At 39.8% G+C, this 18,524-nt stretch overlaps 1 protein-coding gene across 2 annotated transcripts in view; it reads right to left on the minus strand.

The window, feature by feature from the left end:
• Window positions 1-18,524, minus strand: part of rsu1 (Ras suppressor protein 1) — a 170,255-nt gene that overhangs the window by 34,268 nt on the left and 117,463 nt on the right. The gene's annotated exons all lie outside the window — the stretch shown is intronic.

The following is an 18,524-nucleotide window of genomic DNA, read 5'->3' on the forward strand; positions in this document are numbered from 1 at the left end:
ATACATATTTAATATTCTTTAAACAAAAGGAAGGAGATAGAAAGAGTAAATTGAGAATAACTCATGGCAAGACAGCTCAGTCTGGGTATGTGGGAAGTCAGGGAGACTTTCAGCATTCAAGGTGATTACGTGTGCAGGAAGTGCCTCCAACTGCAGGTACTGGATATCTGTATCTTTGATCTGGAGCAGTGGCTGAAATCTAAGAGGTACTATAACTGAGTACATGGAACATTTGCAATAAGCTAGATAAATTATTATACAAATAGTTGTAACCAGACATATGATTGTCATTATAGGGATATGACTGCAGGGTGACCAAAGCTGATATGTGAACATCCATAAGCATTTAATCTTTATGATTGCCAGACAAACAGAAAAAAGAGGCGGGGGCATTAGAGTCATAAAGTCAAAGAGATGTACAGCACGGAAACAGACCCTTCGGTCCAACTCGTCCATGCCGACCAGATTGTTAGTGAAATCAGTGCAATGGTGAGGAAGGATATTGGTGCAAAAGAATATGATGTGGAATCAGTCTGGCTATATCTAAGAAGCAAGAAAAAGTGAGAAACATTAGGTGCTGTTGTCTATATATATCTTCAAATAGTAGAGGTAACGTATGTGATTGCATTATGTACATAGGAATTTACAGATGCATGCAATAAGGATGCTACAGTAATCAAGGGAGGTGATGGTCTAATTATATTATCACTAGACTATTAATCCAGAAACTCAGGTAATGTTCTGAAGATCTGGGAGGTCGTTAGTACAGAAGATGAATGTGGGTGGCACAGCTATTATAGTTTGTGCAGGCATGGAGGTTGCTGAGTAACTGAATGGGCAGCTCAGAGGGCACACAGCAGGAATGTTGTTGCAGGTTGGGGTGGGGTTTATGGGGGGGGGGGGGAAGAAGAGGTGAGAGTGAGTGGGGCAGATGGTGGGAGGTCAATCCAGTAGCAGAAATGGACTGAGGGTGAGATATTGGAGACAAGTTGGTGTTATTTATGCCAGTGGAGTGGAGAAGGAAATTGCCCATCTTCTTACAATGTTGGGCATTTCACCCAGCAGGCATGGCTGAGACTGCTTGAACCTTGACAGCAATCTCAGACCAGGCTCGTATGGTCTGACGTCATGACCACCACTATTGGTCCAGGTGTTGGGGAGCCCCCCTTGTGTAGCCACCTAATAGGAACTCCACAACCATTATATATAGGAGTACAATTAGGCCATTCAGCTCAATGAGTCTTCTCCGCCATTCAATCATGGCTGATATTCCTCAAACCCATTTTCCCACCTTCGCCTCAAAACCCATGATCTCCTTACTAATCATGAACCTGTCTTTCTCTGTCTTAAAGACACTTAATGACTTGGCCTCCATAGCCCTCTGCAACAATGAGTTTCACAGGTTAACCAACCACTGGCTGAAGAAATTCCTCCTCATCTCAGTTCAAAACGGTCATCCATTCATTCTGAGGCTGTACCCTCGGGTCCTAGTTTCTCCTAATAGTGGAAACAGCAGCTTCACATCCATGCTATCCAGGCCTCTCAGTATTCTGTAAATATCAATGAGATCATCCCTCACTCTTCTAAACTCCATTGAGTACAGACGCAGAGTCTTCATATGACAAGCTCTTCATCCCCAGGATTATTCTTGTAGACCTCCTCTGGATCACCTCCAAGGCCCGTACATTCTTTTCAAGATGGGCTCCAGACATTCACGATACTCAATGACTTAGATCAGGAAATCAAATAATATTTTCCAATTTGATGACAAAATTAGATACCATTATGAGTGGTGAAGAGGATGTAAAGAGATTTCAAGGCATCTTAGACAAGTTGAGGGAGTGGTCAAATGCAGTATAAGTAGATAAGTGTGTAGTTACAATTTCAGTAGGAAGTACAGAATTACAGAGTACTATTTAAATACTAAAAAGATTGGGAAATATTGATACTCAAAGGGTCCAGGGTGTCCCTGTACAGTAGTCACTGAAAGCAAGCATGTCAGATACAGCATGTAGTTAGGAAGGCAACGGGTATGTTGACTTTTATTGCAGGAGTGTTTGAGCAATGCTACCCTACTGCAGCCAAATACAGAGACTTAGTGAGACCACACCTGGGGCACTGCATGTAGTATTGGTCTCCTTTCTTAGAAAACAATATACTTGCCATTGAGATCATTCAACACATGGTCACTGGACTGGTTCCTGGGAAGACAGACATTGCAGGAAGACAGATTGGTAAACACAGGTCAATCCAAAGACGACAGAGAAGGGATCCCATTGAAACTCTTATCAGTCAGACGACAAGCAAGGATGATGTTTCAACTGGCCATGAGGTCCAGATCAAGGGGCCCGAGTGTCAGAATATGCAGCAGGCCTGTTTGGACTCAGATAGGGGGAAATTTCTTCACTCAGAGATGGTTAGCCTGTGGAATTCTCCACCACAGGAAGCTGTGGAAGCTCATTCACTGAATATATTGATGGAAGAAACAGAAACGTCAAGGGTTTTGGGGAGAGGGCAGGAGTAAGGTATTGAGACAGCCATGAACATATTGAAAGGTGCAACAGGCTTGATGGGCTGTATGGCCTACTCCTGCTCTCTATATTTCTTCTCACAACCATATTATAGAATTCTATTTGAATTTTGATGAACTAGCTTCTGCAGTTATTTGGACACTAACTCTCGGTAATTAAGTCATTAATGAAGGCTAGCTGTATTTGTATGCCTTCTCAATAAAATGCTCTGAAAGATCATTTGGGTTTTCATGTCTTTTGCAGGTAATATACCAGTCTTGTGTAATTTCACACACATTATCAGAAAAAATGTCACCTGACCTCTCAACTCTTCTTTGCTTCAAAGTTGTACGTCTGTTACTTTTTTTGTTTTGAAAGTGAAGTGTTTATTTTCCATAAATCTGTGACTATAACTGTGTGGATGTGACAATATATAGATGCTTCATATATTCACAACAATCATAGCTGTCTGTACTGAAACAAATAATCTTTTGATGACAAGAGATTAATGGCTTTTGTGTTAGTCTTACACTAGTTTTCACAATTAAAAGTACCCTCATTACAAACGTCAAGTGTAATGCTGTACATCGTTTGATGTGAAAGCAGTGTAAAGTAACACCGAAATAGGCATTTTGCTCATCTGGCTTATGCTGCTGTAGAAGGCAACATTTTGACAAAATAGTAAACACCGACAGCAATTTCACATCTCAACTCTGAAATAGCATGCGGCGAGAAATAGACAATAATACAAAATTGTTGCAAAGAAAAAATAAGAACCTCAAGCACATCTGAAATTAAAAAGCTACATAAGGAATTCTAATATGTGGACATTATGTGTATTCGCAGTATTGGGTTAATAATTATGGCATTCCATGTCAAATTTCAAAATTAATCTCTGGTCCAAACTGCACTAAGATTTAAGGGCATCCTATAATTTTACTTCTTACAAAGAATAGAATGAAACCATAAATTTCAAATTTATTTTTGAATTATATGAATTTACTAACATTTCTCTGTCTACCACAGATCAAAGGTAGCTTGTTTTGTAAACAATAAACCGTCTTTCTGTTGTCAATCATTTATTAAAGAGCCCGGGAATTGAACTTCATGTATCCTCAGCCAAATCTCCAAGACTCTTCAAAATATTAAATGCATATAGTGTGATGCTTTGTCAAATCCTCTCTCTTGAAACATGTTAGCCTGTCAGTAGCTTAAGAGGGAGAGCAGACACTCTGCATTTCCCTGACAATATTTTGATAGGTGTCAGTTACTTCCATTCACAAATTAAGTTGTCACTCTAATCTTTTTCAATCAAGATTGCTCCAGGGGGACAAGCATTTTACTGAGCAAGTTAACAAGAGTCGACTGTTTCATCATAAAACTGTTAGAAAAGACTGCCCAGCATGCAAACAGCTAATTTAAATAGTTCTCAGAAGATTGCCACTTAATAGAACTAAGACCTAGAAATGAGTAACAATTTTAAAAAAATGTTCAGCTGTTGGAAATCTGAAAAGAAATAAATGGAAAACATGAAACAAAATAAGTAGAACATGTGGAGAAAAACATGGTTCTGCAGGTATGATCTCATCCACGAGATAAAGGAAGATTCCTTTAGTTATCAGATTCTTCCCCTCCCAGTGCACCCAGCTTCATTCCTCTGACCTCTACATTCTCTCCATCTTTATACAGCGGGTAGTGATACTGGTTCTATCTGTGTTTCCTCTCACTGCACTCATGTCCACCTCCATTTAAAAGTGAAGCCATTGTCCAGGGTTTGACAACAATTATATCATCAAAATCTCTCTTCTCTCTATGGATGCTACTTGATCTGCTGGGTGCTTTTGGTATATTTTGCTCCTTTGATCTAAAATAAATGCCTCCTTTAGCATTTGCATATTCTAGTGCACATTTTTTGAATACTATATAATTTCAAAGCCAACTATTGATGAACAGTCCAAGAATTTTACGAAAGCAAGGTAGTCAAATTGGATAAATTTGGATGATACGCGTTATACTAATATCACAGTTAAAGTTATGGTTCTATTCCTGAATATCACTGTATTAAGTGAAACATTTATTTCTACAGGAACCTACGTAAAATCTATAGTGGAATTTTGTAGGATCGTCTTTATCAATAAAACACATTGAATGCTGCTTGCATACCTTGAAAGTTGAAACATTTCGCATTGCTAAATTTCTACATTGGAAATGTGTTGCTGGAAAAGCGCAGGTCAGGCTTTTCCAGCAACACATTTCCAGCTCTGATCTCCAGCATCTGCAGACCTCACTTTCTCCTCATAAATTTCTACATTGACAAAGGAAGTAAATAAAATATGTTTAACTTGCTAAAAAAAAAGTAATAAATGTAATTTAGTCCTTCCGGTATCTCATTCACACCTGTAATCCCGCTTCCCAAACATCCTGCTCCCTATAGACACTCCCCACTCCTGAACCATGCAGTCTCTCCCAACTCCCTGCTTCCTTTCAATGTTCAAGTTCAATGTAATCCCACGCCATAGGATTGAAAGTTGTGATGGTTCAGAAATGCTGGGATTTTACAATCCATTTTTAACAAAAAACAACTGCGGTCTTTGCTTGCACCATGCTAACCCTCAATGTGAGTGAGAACTTTGGAGAACAGCAGTGAGGAAGGAAAATCTACAAAGCATGCATGATGTGGGGGAGCCGGGTGGGGAGGGCGGGCTGGTTGGTGATGGTGGTGGAGGAGGTTGTTACTGTTAACATGGAGGTCAGAGAAGGGAATAGGTATTTTAAAGAGGTGAAGTTCCAAATGATGTAGAGTGGGTGAAATGGCCACAACTTGGAGAAATTGGAGGAGGAGGAGGAGGAGGAGGGGCCTATTAGGTTATGTAAGAAGTGACACCAAATCAAATTCTGCAATGCTGAGTGAGATTATTTACCCCATTAACTGACTGACATTAAAGTAAAACGTTTAAAGGGCTGACTTTAAATGAGGACTTACTGCTCCAGTTAAAGCAAAATATATCTTAATTGGTTTACATTAAAAAATGATTTTACAATAACCTTTTATCTTCATGTAGTAGGCCACATATTTCCAGTTACCATTTCAAGGCTTTTGCAATCCTCTTGATCATTTGGGTGCTTTCTATGCGCTAACACTCAGACGCACACAATCCATCATTTTCTTTGCCATCACCCTTGGCATTCTTCAAATCCTCTGAGATCATGCTTACAGCACAAAGGTCACTTTGAAAGTTGACTAAATGGCACAATGGATATAACAAAATAAAAACATTCATAGCTGTTTAATCACATTGAGCAGCTGCTTCAAACTACTGCTTCATTTAATCAAAAAGAGAGCAATGCATATCCACATGATTTAACAGGGAGGTTACAGAGAAACTAGAACACACTATTCTCAGCTTCACAGTTTCAAGGAAATGGAAGTTACAGTAAAAATAAATTTAAAAAAATAATACCAACACCTATAAAATGCCTTTATATGTAGCTGCTAGTTTTTAGAATTGTTATTTTCTAATTGGCAAGATACATTTTACATTCAAGATAATAAAACAAGCCTGCATGTCGAAAGGACTACAAGATGATTATATAACTTTAGTTTGGTCTCAGCTTCCAGAATCTTGCCTTAAAGTGATTCTAATTCATTTGAAGTTTATATTTTGCAAGTCTGATTACAGGGCAGATTGGACATTTTAACAAATATATGCAGGTTTTGTATCATTATCTGAGATGCTGTTGTATTCCAACTGGCAGCCTTTTCAATGTAAACAGATGCCGAGCATTGATATAAATGCTAATTATATATATATTTTTTAAAAGTGATGGTACAAGATAGAGTGTCTGTCACACTCCAGACATCACATTTTGTACAAAACAGCAAAAACCTTAGCAGACTTTAAAAAAGTGCAAAACACTTTTTTCCGAATGCATAGAGACAATAAAAATAGCCACCCATTAGAAAAAAGTACAATTAATAATTAAAAACAAATTGGCCTCAGAGGCTATTGTAATCATTTCCAGAAAGATTTCATGACCAGTAGCTCAATGTATGACAGACACAATCTGCATCTAAATATGACAACTTTGCACCAACATATCTATGTATAACACTGTGAGAGATTAATTCAATAAAAAAATGCTATTCCTGTTCTCTTTCTATGTATTTGCTGGACTATTTATTTGCTGGAAAACTATTCCTTGGAAGTGGGAGGCAAATACGTGAGGGAAAAGATATCTGAGGGTAAATAATATCTATATTGGGTGATTTTTTTAAAAAAGAAAAATAACATTATGTAAAATATTTTATATGCTCATATACATGCACATACATACCAATGCAAGTAAGTGATGCTGAGTTCACACAAGTGATTTGGTTAAATTGGACTGAATATTATAGAGCCTGCAACAGTGGGATAGGTAGTTGTGATGTGGGAGAACAGAGTGTTGGAAGGACAAGGGCATGGTGATGCGTGACCATTGCCTGCTGGCTCCCTTGAGTTTTGGCACTGTTAGCGAAGGTGCAGGATGGTTTTCCACTCCAACAGCCACTTAGTCCACTTGATTGACCGATCAAAGACCTTTCCCATCACTGCAGCACTGTATCTCCAGCTTATGGTGATATGCCTGGTGAACCTTGGCAACCACATTGTCCACCTTGTGGCAGGTGGGGCTGACACTTAATTGGACACCTCAGTAGCTCGCAGCAGCTGTGGCCACCAATGCAGTAACATCTTCCGTGCCCTCACCAGCACTCCTCAGTAGGACCTATCTGCCTAACCCCAGAAACCTTTCCTCAACCAGCCCACTTATCTTGCTCAGAGGGTGGTGCCCATCATTGCATGTTTTGACAGGGTACGGTGATGACTGCTTGTGTTGGTAGTGCCAGGATTGAAGAATTGCCAGTCCTTCAATTGGCTGACAGCCCTGGCAGGTTCTCATCTCTTAAAGGGACAACACAGCTGTTGACTGACTGCAAGATGGGGCCAAAGTCCAGTTTTCTTCCTGAGAAGATAGAGGCACAGTTGCCCCAGGTTTTCCTGCTTATCGTCAGGGCCACTGCTGGTCCAACAGAATTCAACCCAGTGGGTGGGATTATCAGGTCCCTGTACAAAAAATCTGAAGTCAGTTGTGAAGGATACAGTAGAGAGTCAGTATAATTCTATTAGGAATGACGAACACAGGTCACAGACCTTTTCTCACGAAAGGAATATGGACTATAAGACACCTGGAAGGCTAAGAGAAAGTGAGGACTGAAGGCTAATAAAAGCTAAGCACTGCAGATGCTGGAGATCTGATATAAAAACAGAATACTGGAGAACCTCAGCAGCTCTGACAGCATCTATGAAGAGAGAAACGGACATAAATGTTTTCGGTCCAATATGACTCTTCTTCAGAACACTGAATAAAAATTATAATGGACTCAAAATATTTTAAACTTTGTTTCTCGCTCCATGCATACTGCCAGATCTGCTGGGTTTCTCCAGCATTCTGCTTTGATATGGAAAGTTAATGGAAGTTTTCCAAATTATGAAAAGTTTTGCAAAGATAAATAGTCAAAGGCTGTATCAAATGGTTTGTGCATCATTACTTAGGGAATACAGAATCAAGATTATCATGAAGGGTGTGGAGCTGCTGGAACTTGTCTCCAGGTGTTATACATTTGGCAGTGAATAATGCATAATGGAATAAATACTCAGAAAATATATAATTTCTGGATAGACAAATTTGCAGCCATCGTAGAGGATTAAAGTTAAAGTAGTTAAAAAACTGTTCAGCAAAACCAAAGTAAAACCAAGAGTGTTAACACAGGAATGTACAAACAAATGCAAGAATTTCTTAGAAATACACTGTGATTGTAAACAGATTGTTTTGTTAACAATAGGAATTCCAAAGAATCTCATAATTGTTACAACAACAATATGGCAGCAGTCCTCGCTAAAAGGCCAAAGGAAAGAAATCACAGGCTTCATTTTATGCTCTTTAAAAGCAATCATAGGTTAGCACTATTTTGGAGTTCCAACTCAGCTGTTGCCAGCAACACAGCTATCAGTACACATCTTAGGAAAGGCAGGCTCCGAATGGCGGTGTCCCCACTGGCTTCCTGAGGTTGTAATAAGAAAGCATGCAGCCTCGGAAAGAGAACAGACTCACTGGCAGAGGTGGGTGCATCACAGGACTGCAATGGCAAGGGTTCCTCCATCTTTAAGCATTCTGTGGAAATGTTTTTACTTTTAAAGAAACCATGGCCAGCCTGAAGAAAGGAAACCCCTCCACAGGATGACCTGCATCCAAATTGTGACCTGTTAATGCCTGTGGCTCCAGTGCAAGGTTGGGCGAGGAGTAATGGCCTCAGAGAACCACACCCAGACCCCGCATGATACAGCATTGCAAGCCACTTACCAGGTTTTGGCCACAATAAGATAGACCGGTCCTTTGCCAGGAAGTTCCCAGTGTCAACCCCCCAAACTACCCAGAAATGAGCGATTAGTCATTTACATTAACTACGCCACTGAAAGGCAGATTGCCCTTACTGGTGGTCACCCCATCTCTTGCAGGATCAGCCAGAGGTGGGAACCAGTCAGCCTATTGCCAGATGTTCTGCTTTCCAACTTGTCTCCAGGCTCTGGCTGTACCTTGGATCCTTGCCATATTCCTCTTGGGTGAAGGGACATCAAGTACATCTGTTGCCATGACCCTCCAAAGCTGTTCTTCCACCCTTCATTATAATGGGCAGTGCTTATCTCACTTGATGGAATGTGGGTGTCACTGCTTAGTTCAACATTTATTGCCCATTCCTAATTGCTCAGAGGGCCGTTAAGAGTGAACCACTTACTCTGGTCCTGGAGTCATGAGTAGCGACAGTAAGTTTCCAACCCTAAAGGACTTTCGAAACATTGGGTTTCCATCACAATCAACAGCAGGTACATGGTCACCATTACAGCAATCTTTCACTTTAACTGAATTCAAGTTTCATCATTTACCATGGTGGGGTTCAAACCCTTGTCCCAAGGGCGCTAGACCAGGGTGTTCGATTACCAGTCTAGTGACATTATCACTATACCACTGCATTACTTGGGCATCAACCTTTCCAGACACCTTGACACAACAAACAAAGCCAGGAATATGCTGTCCAATGAGTCAATTTCTAAAAGGACTAGAATGTATTTTTGTGCAAGTCAAAAATTATTAAGAACCTCAATGGATATACTAAAAGATACTAAGACATTTGACTACGTTGGAATACACAGGAGGGCCCCTAAGGAATTGGCTGAGAAATTGGAAAACTTTCCAGCTGTAAGTTTTGAACTCATCGAAAAGAGATCAATGTAATGTCAACATGTAAAATGGGGCCAAATGTAAAAGGTAATCTCCATGTAGAGGTGGAGACCTGGACACAGTTATTAGTTACCTCTTCAAGTTTGCTTTTCCAAAACAGGGCGATGGGGTAGACGTTATAATTAAGAGGAATGCAAAATACTGAGTGAGGGGAGGAATATTCAGGATTGTAGTTATTTTGAAAGCAGATAAATTGCCTGCCCTGGATGCAATGTATCCCATAATGCTATGAAGACAAAAATAAGGAGGAAATAGCAGAGACTATTATCAAAAATTTTCAAACTTTCTCTGGCTGCAGGCATGGTGCCAGGCGACTGCTAATTTTGTACCATTGTTTATAAAAAAGTGTTTGGGGTGGGGGGGGTGGGAAAGAAGTGGAGTGAATATCTGCAGGCCACTCAGCCCAACCTTTGAGAAGGAAAAATGATTGCAGAGCACTTAGTGGCAGAATTAGGCTGAGTTCAGAAAGGCAATCAAGAATCAAATCAAGGACAGTTAGCATGGGGATAGTTTTGGCACCAAAAAAAAAGCATGGTTTGGGCAGGCAAGAAACTAATTGAAAAATATCACTTACTACTCTCGACCTGTCTTAAATCTACATATGTCTGGTTTTAACAGAAAGGTGGATGAGGTTGATGAATAAACATCAGGTAGCAGATCCCTCTGTAATAGATTTCAATGGGTATTATATACCTCAATTTTAACAAGAATTTAAAAAATTTTGTATATTTTTGATATCGGCAGACAAATAAAAAAGAATGAAATGGCTGGACCTTCTCAGGCAAGTACATTTTACAGCTAGGTTTGTGGGCCAGGAGGAGATGAAATCTTTCCTCCCAATTTAACATGTTTATCTTTAAACTCCCTCCCCATTTCACTCCCGCATAATCATAGTTTCTAGTCTACGTGACCTCTGAGCACTCTTCACTGTTTTTCAACCATCCATGCCTGACACATGTTCTTCCTGTCAACTCTTACCAAACTCCACACTTTCATGACTTCTCCTCAACCCTCCATCCTAGAATGCAGGACATAGAAGGATACAGGACAGGAACAGACCCTTCAGCCCATTTTGTCTATGCCAATCATGCTGGTCTAGACTAATCCAATCTGCCTGTACATGGTTCTGTATCGCTCTATTCCCCGCCTGTTCATGTATCTGTATAAATGCCTCTTAAATGCTGCCAACACATCTAGTTCTACCATCTCCCCTGGCAGAATGTTCCCATGCACCTATCATCCTCTGTGCAAAAAAAATTCCCTTGTACATCTCCTTTAAACTTTCACTCTTTCACCTTAAACCAATGCCCCCAAATATGTGACATTTCCATCGGAGAAAAGGACGCTGACTGTCCATCATATCCACATCTCTCACAATTTTACACACTATCAAGTCACCCCTCAGCCTCCACACTTAGAAACAATCCAAGTTTGTCCCACCTCTCATTATAGCAAATACATGCCAATGTTGGCAATGTTTTGATAAACCTCTTTTGGACCTTCTCTAAAATCTCTACATCCTTCCTATAATGTGGCTACCAGAACTGCACACAATACTCCAAATGTGACCTAACATTTCATACAGTTCCAATGAAGGCAAGCATGCTGTATTCACTTGTTGTTGCCACTTTCAGGAGCCTATGGACTTGAACTCAAAGATCCCTGTGTATATCGATGCTCTGAAGGGTCATGCCATTTATTGTATACTTTCCTCTTGCATTTGACCTCCCAAAATGCATTAACCTTGCACACATCTAAGCCTCCCTGCCCTTGTGATAGAGTTAGGGTTAGGGCTAGGAATGGGTTTACTGAAGGCCCACTTCATGAATGCCACCTACCACCTTGACTGTGTTCTACCTGTAATTTTTGCCATAGCAGTGCCTCACCCAATCAGAATAGACTTGCCAACCAATCAACATCCTTATTTTTCTATAATATAAATCTATGATAATTAAAATTTTGCCAATTTTGCATTTGTCCTGCTGAGTTGAAAGATGAAAAACTTCAGCATCATGACTCTTTTCAGCAATACTTAAGCTACGAGGAAAAACTAAAAGCTGGTGCCTGTTAGCACGAAAGAAATGGTACCACAATTTAATCTATTCAAAATCCTGAAAAACATTGAACCTCTCTGCCAAACTTCCACAGGTTAGTTTTATTTTAAATCAACTTGTTCAGAGATGTTATGACACACCTCAACAGCAAATGGAACTTGGACCTGGGCCTTCGTGTCCAGAGGTAGAGAAACTACCACTTCACAAGAATCCCAAGTCTCTCTGGGTAGTTCCTGGGTTGAAACTTTATTGCTGGAACAGCACAGCAGGTCAGGCAGCATCCAGGGAACAGGAGATTCGACGTTTCGGGCACAGGCCCTTCTTCAGGAATGAAGAAGGGCCTGTGCCCGAAACGTCGAATCTCCTGTTCCCTGGATGCTGCCTGACCTGCTGTGCTGTTCCAGCAATAAAGTTTCAACTTTGATCTCCAGCATCTGCAGAGCTCACTTTCTCCTCGAAGATAGTTCCTGGGCCCAACCATCTACAGTTGCTTCATCAGTGACATTTCCTCCATCATAAGGACAGAAGTGAGGCAAGTTGCTGATGATTGCTCAATATGCTGTACCAAGCAATACCACAGATACTGAAGCAATCCATGTACAAATGCAGCAAGACCTGGACAATGTCCAGATTTGGACTGACAAGCAGCAAGCAACATACGTACCACGCACATGAACATCTCCAAAAAGAGGGCATCTAACTATCATCCATTAACATTCAATGGTGCTGCCATCACTAACTGTCCAATTTAGAGATTCCAGGGACTTCATGAATAAGAAACTGAACTGGACCAGCCACTTAAGTGGTGTGGCTATAAGAGCAGGTCAGAGGCTAAGGATTCTGAAGCAAGTAACTTGCCTTCTGACTCCCGAAAGCCTGTTTTCCATCTAATTTCCAGTCAGGAGTGTGATTGAATATGCCTCATTTGCCCGAATGGTGCAGAAAAAAACATTCCAGAACAAAGCAGATTGGCACTAAATCTACCAACATCTACTCCCTTCACCATCAACATTCAGTAGCAGCAGTATTTATCATTTGCAAGATGTAACGCAGAAAGGCTCTTTGGAAAGCACCATCCAAATCCATGAACACTATCATCTAGTAGGTCCAGGGGAACAGATACAAGGGAGTATGCCACTTGTAAATTCTCCTCCAAGCCACATTTCATCCTGGCTTGGAAATATCTCCCACTTCTTCTGGGTCAAAATCATGGAAACTTGCTCCTTAACAGTATTGTGAGTCTACCTACATCAAATGCACTACATGGTACAAGTTGGCGGCTCACCACCACCTTCAAGGACAAGTAGTGATGGACAATAAATGCTGGCCGCCTGTGAAACCTACATCCCATGAATCAATTAAAAAAAGTCTAGCATAATCAAACTATAATCCAAAGCACAACACAAATTGAGAAGGGGGAGAGGAAGAGAGGTGAACAATTAATGATGATTTAATTACTTCACAAAGTGTGTTGAATTTTTAAGAAAAATAAGCAAGATTGATTGATTGTGTCAATGTATTCAAGAACGAGCAGAACAATTTTGTTTTGAAACTGCGATTGAGTGACAGAGTACAAGAGAGTGCAGTATATTCTGAACTTTGTGATCAACCAACCATATATTCCCATGTTGCTACGAGTATTGCTATTTCAATTCTCAGGGATTTGCTACCAACAGACCAGCACACATCCAAAATGCCACAAAAATACAACAAAAAGGTATCATTTGGAGTGGAGCATATTAAAATGGCAATACTTTTTGTCTCCCACCACAGTAATTAAACTTGATTTATGCATGAAAGAAATGTATAATAGACAAACTTATCTGCTACATAAACATTCCAGACAGTCAAGAAGAATGGCAATCCCTTGACAGTCCAACAGTTTCACTGAAAACACAATGAGCAGGGCACAAAAAGACCATCAGCCCTTGAAGTGAAGAGCAGGCACAACCACAAAGACCCTTAATAATGTTTGTTTGCTTCTCCTGGGGAAGCAAACATAAAAATGTTTTTTAAAAAACTGCTCCCATAAAGATTCTCCAACTCTTAATGCAGTCAAGTTCCAATAGACCATAACTGCTTCCAACTCACAAGATGTTCTAGCCACACAAATGAAGGTCAAATCTCATTTTGCTGATTATCAACCTAACAGCTTCCACCCAAACCATCAAATGATGGAAGGAGTCATCATAAGTGCCAGCAAACAACACCCAATCACTACTAATTTGCAGCCCGGTCAAGGAGAGGCAGTCAGGATCAACATTTATATCCAAGAATTGGAAATCTCTTCACTGTATGGATAGAAGCTTACAAAAGTGTAATGTAGAAAGGTGAAAATGCAGTTATTGGACAACGGGCATTTCAAATGTACAAATAGAGTAGCAGTAGAGGGATAATGAATGCAGGAGGTGTGAAACAAACTCCTTTTCTCCAACAAAGAGATAAAGTTGAAGATCACTAAGTTCTGGGGCATTCAATTTAAGTTTAATTGCAAGTCTTAATTCAATTTCAATAATAGACAACTTTAAAAAGGTTTAGGGCCACTTATATGCTGGTACTGTCCTTGCCTCTGGGCCAGGAGACCAAGGTTCAAGTCTTATCTGCTCTACAGGTATGGAATAACATTGATTGATTGTAAATACATTATAAGATTGATTGTAAATACATTATAAGATGTCTTTCATTCCTGACAAGCTATAACACCATTCATGTACCAGTACGCTTTCACTGGTTTCACATAATTTATTAGTTTGGTCATAATAAGAATAAAAGAATGACATTTAGTATAGGTGTGGGATTCAGTTAGGTCACTGTGGAACACCAGGTAGCAAATTCTGGCTCATTGAGCACTTGTCTCTTGTTCTCCTGTTCTATTTACTGATATTCTTCTTCAGTTTTCTCTTCTTAGAACGTGCCAGGCTGCTAAGATTACTTGCTTGTCAACCCTTGCTAGCTACCACCTCTGTGCATGGTCAATGGTATTCTTAAACTCTGATTAGCTTGTCAGTAGCCGTACAGCGGTTTATTAGTCTCGGATTGGTTAAGTGATATGTGGCCAATTTCTCAATGGAGTCTCATGGATGCCAATCACTTTAAAAGTGATCTGATTGTCCTTGAGGGGTAAGATTTAATTAAACCAGGACACATTATCAAGAACGACCATACTAATTACATAATTAATTAAAGGTAAATAAAGTAGGAAGGCAGCATTGCAAGACACACTCAAAATGCAATTCACAAGAAACGTATTTAAACTAATTACAGATACACAGTACAAAGTAATATTTCGCCTGTTACATTCTTCAACTCAAAATTATTATTTCTCTTTAAAACACCAAGTTAAAAAACCGAGCCAATCTATAACATTGCAATGGGGAGAAAGTGAGGTCTGCAGATGCTGGAGATCAGAGCTGGAAATGTGTTGCTGGAAAAGCGCAGCAGGTCAGGTAGCATCCAGGGAACAGGAGAATCGACGTTTCGGGCATAAGCCCTTCTTCAGGTTTCCTGAAACGCCCGAAACGTCGATTCTCCTGTTCCCTGGATGCTGCCTGACCTGCTGCGCTTTTCCAGCAACACATTTCCAGCTATAACATTGCAATGTCTTGGAAACAAAACCTATTTCAATTTGAAGAATAAAGCAAGCCATAAAAGTTTGTCCCCTCCATCACTGACCTGGGGCTATGTAGTAAACCTTATTCAAGGATTCAGCTGGTGTAACTCCTGTGTCTTACGTGATCAAATTCAAACCAAACACAATATGAATATCTTGCTTGCTTAATCAGTACAACTAAGTGTTGAAAAATACATGAACTCTACATCAGTAAAATGGAGGCAAAAAGTGTTATAGAGTCAGAGGACCAAAATCACTGATTTATCTTCGGTGGAGCGATTGAAGATGCAATAGTCATGAATAAAACTGGTAAACATCAAGAGGATCAGTACAAAGCTCCAAGAAAATCCTTTCTAAGCCAGATCCTAAACAAATTCACTTCTATGATACCATCTACTTAATTTCAACAAAATACCTACTTAATAACAATGATCATACAATCAAAATTGCTGTTCATGAAATATTTCATCAAATTACAGAAGATGTCTCAACTGGACCATTTTCATTCAATCATCTTTGTTACGTCCTCAAGCAAATTCGTGAGGTTGAATATCAGTAATCCTATATCAGATCCTATAGAATATGTTGCAATAGCTTCTCTAACTTTGAAAGCCAGTTATATTTTCCCTTTTCTAAATATTAGGACCACATGAAATGCCTTGCAACTCTCAAAATTCAACCTTAGTAAACCACTGTACACATGGGCCTACAGTGCCCTATTTCATTCAAGTTTAGGGAAAATGGCATTAGATCCTGCACCATTGTCAGTCCTTAGGTCATTAAAATTATCTGGAACTATTTCCATGGTTAGTTGTTATGAAGCAGTTTTATCTGCTACAATGCTGGTACTGCAGGATTTTTTCATAAGTGCAAGCCATTGTTAAGTTCCAAGGTTAAATATCACAGCAATTAGAAAAATAAAAATTATTCTCCTCATCCACTTGTATTTCAAACATTTACATTAATAAGCTCAAAGGTTGTTAGCATTTCAACCCAGGCTGGATAATTACAAATTCACGCAGAATACATCTACAAAAATGAAAGTGTTTTCTATGGTGTCTGCTGTGAGGGTTCTGGCAATTGTAGTCTTTTATTACATCTGTGGGAGCAGTGTTTATTGCTTTCTAATTTATCATGTTACTATTTTAATTATCAACAATAAGCACAATACTTTCTCCCTAGTATTTTTTTACTTAACAAGAAAGTCGTCATTCAGACTAGCCATAAACATTCTATGGCTGTCACAATAGTTTCTCACATATCACTGAAAAAAACCTAAAAGGGAAATCAGAAAAATCAATTTTATCCATTAATCTGCCTATCCCACTGAGAAAACTCTTTGGTGCTTACTTCCCTTTCTCGACTCCTTTTGTCTTTAATCCATCTTTATTCTGAGAGTTGGCCACACTATGAACAATTTTGCTCTACTGACTTCTACTCTCTGTTGGCCTCACTGCCTATCTTAATAGAGAGGCTAGTCCACCGCCTGAAAATCTCTCATCAATATTTACAATCTTCAGATAATTCATACTCAGCTGGCTGTTAGCTATGGCTTAACTGGGGTCATTCTTTTTTCTAAGTTAGTGTCAGTTGCACTCAGAGACTTGAGTAAAATAATCATTCCAAGCCAGCACAATATTAAAGGAGTACTGCTCTGTCAGAGGTGCCATCTTACAAATGAGCCATTAAACTAAAGGCTTTGCCTGCTCTCTTTGCCCTCTTGCCATGGCACTATTTCAAGGAAGAACAGAGGAATTATTCATAGACATAGAAAGTGGATGGAGGAGTAGGCCTTTCGGACATTTGAGCCTGCTCCACTATTCATTATGATCATGGTTGATTACACAACCCAAGAGCTTGTCTTGCATTTCCCCTGTACCCTTTGATTCCTTAATGTATTGGCCTTGAAAACCATTCCACATACACCCTAGGAATTTCTCCCCTGTCATTTTTGTTACTGATTTGGTTTGTCCAATCTATATTCAGATTAAAGTCATCAATAATTACATGTGTTCCTTTATTGTACATGTCTCCACTTTCCTGTTAAATGCTATTCCCAAAATCACGCCTACAGTTTGAGGGTATATCCTGCATTAATACTTTTTGCCCATTACTGTATCTCAGCTCTACCATGCAGTTTCTACATCATCAAGAACTAATATCCTTCTTCATTATTGTGTTAATTTCCTTTTTCACCAGCAACTCCAATGCCTTTTGCTTTTTGTCTGTCTTCCTTAAATAATGTATAGCGCTGGATGTTCACTTCCCATCCCTGGACACCCTGCAATCCCAATTATTTCATACCTTTTTTTAAAATCTACTTGCACAAATGATTCATCCATCTTCATTGATAATGCTCTGTGCATTAAGGCGCAAAAGCTTTTTAACATTATTTGTACATTATTTTTCATAGCGTCTGTGTTTGATCCTGGCCCTTGATTTCTCTGCTCATCACCTTTCTTATTCCCCTTTCTGTCCTTTGTTCTTGTTCTTGATTTCGATTCCTCTAACTCCTTGCACAAGTTCAAATTCACCTACCAGTTATGTTTAAAGCCTCCCCAGCCGCTCTAGCAAATACTCTCCCCTAAGGCACCATCCTGGTCCTGCACAAGTGGAACCATCCAGTTTGTAGTGGACCCACCTCTCCCTGTACTCCAGGGATCTGAAGCCCTTATCTTTGCCAGTATCTCTTCTTCCATCCCAGAAGCCAGTCTGGAAAATCTTCATTGCACTCTGTCTACAGCTGGAACATCCATCCTCAAATAAGACTACCATAACTGCATATAATACTCCAGGTGTGGTCGCACCAACACCCTGCAGAATTGCAGCAAGAAATCCATTCTCTTATGCTCGAATCCACTTGCTACAAAGGCTAAACCCATCTGCCTTCTTCACCTCAACTGGCACACTCAGATTTGTGATGACACTCCACCGCTGGTCTCACTGCAGGTAGGTTTCTCCATTCACGATATTTATCTTCTCTCCCTCGACTCCCTCTGGAAAGTTTACTTC

This window comes from Chiloscyllium plagiosum, chromosome 5 (genome assembly GCF_004010195.1).
Source record: "Chiloscyllium plagiosum isolate BGI_BamShark_2017 chromosome 5, ASM401019v2, whole genome shotgun sequence".
Lineage (NCBI taxonomy): Eukaryota > Metazoa > Chordata > Chondrichthyes > Orectolobiformes > Hemiscylliidae > Chiloscyllium > Chiloscyllium plagiosum.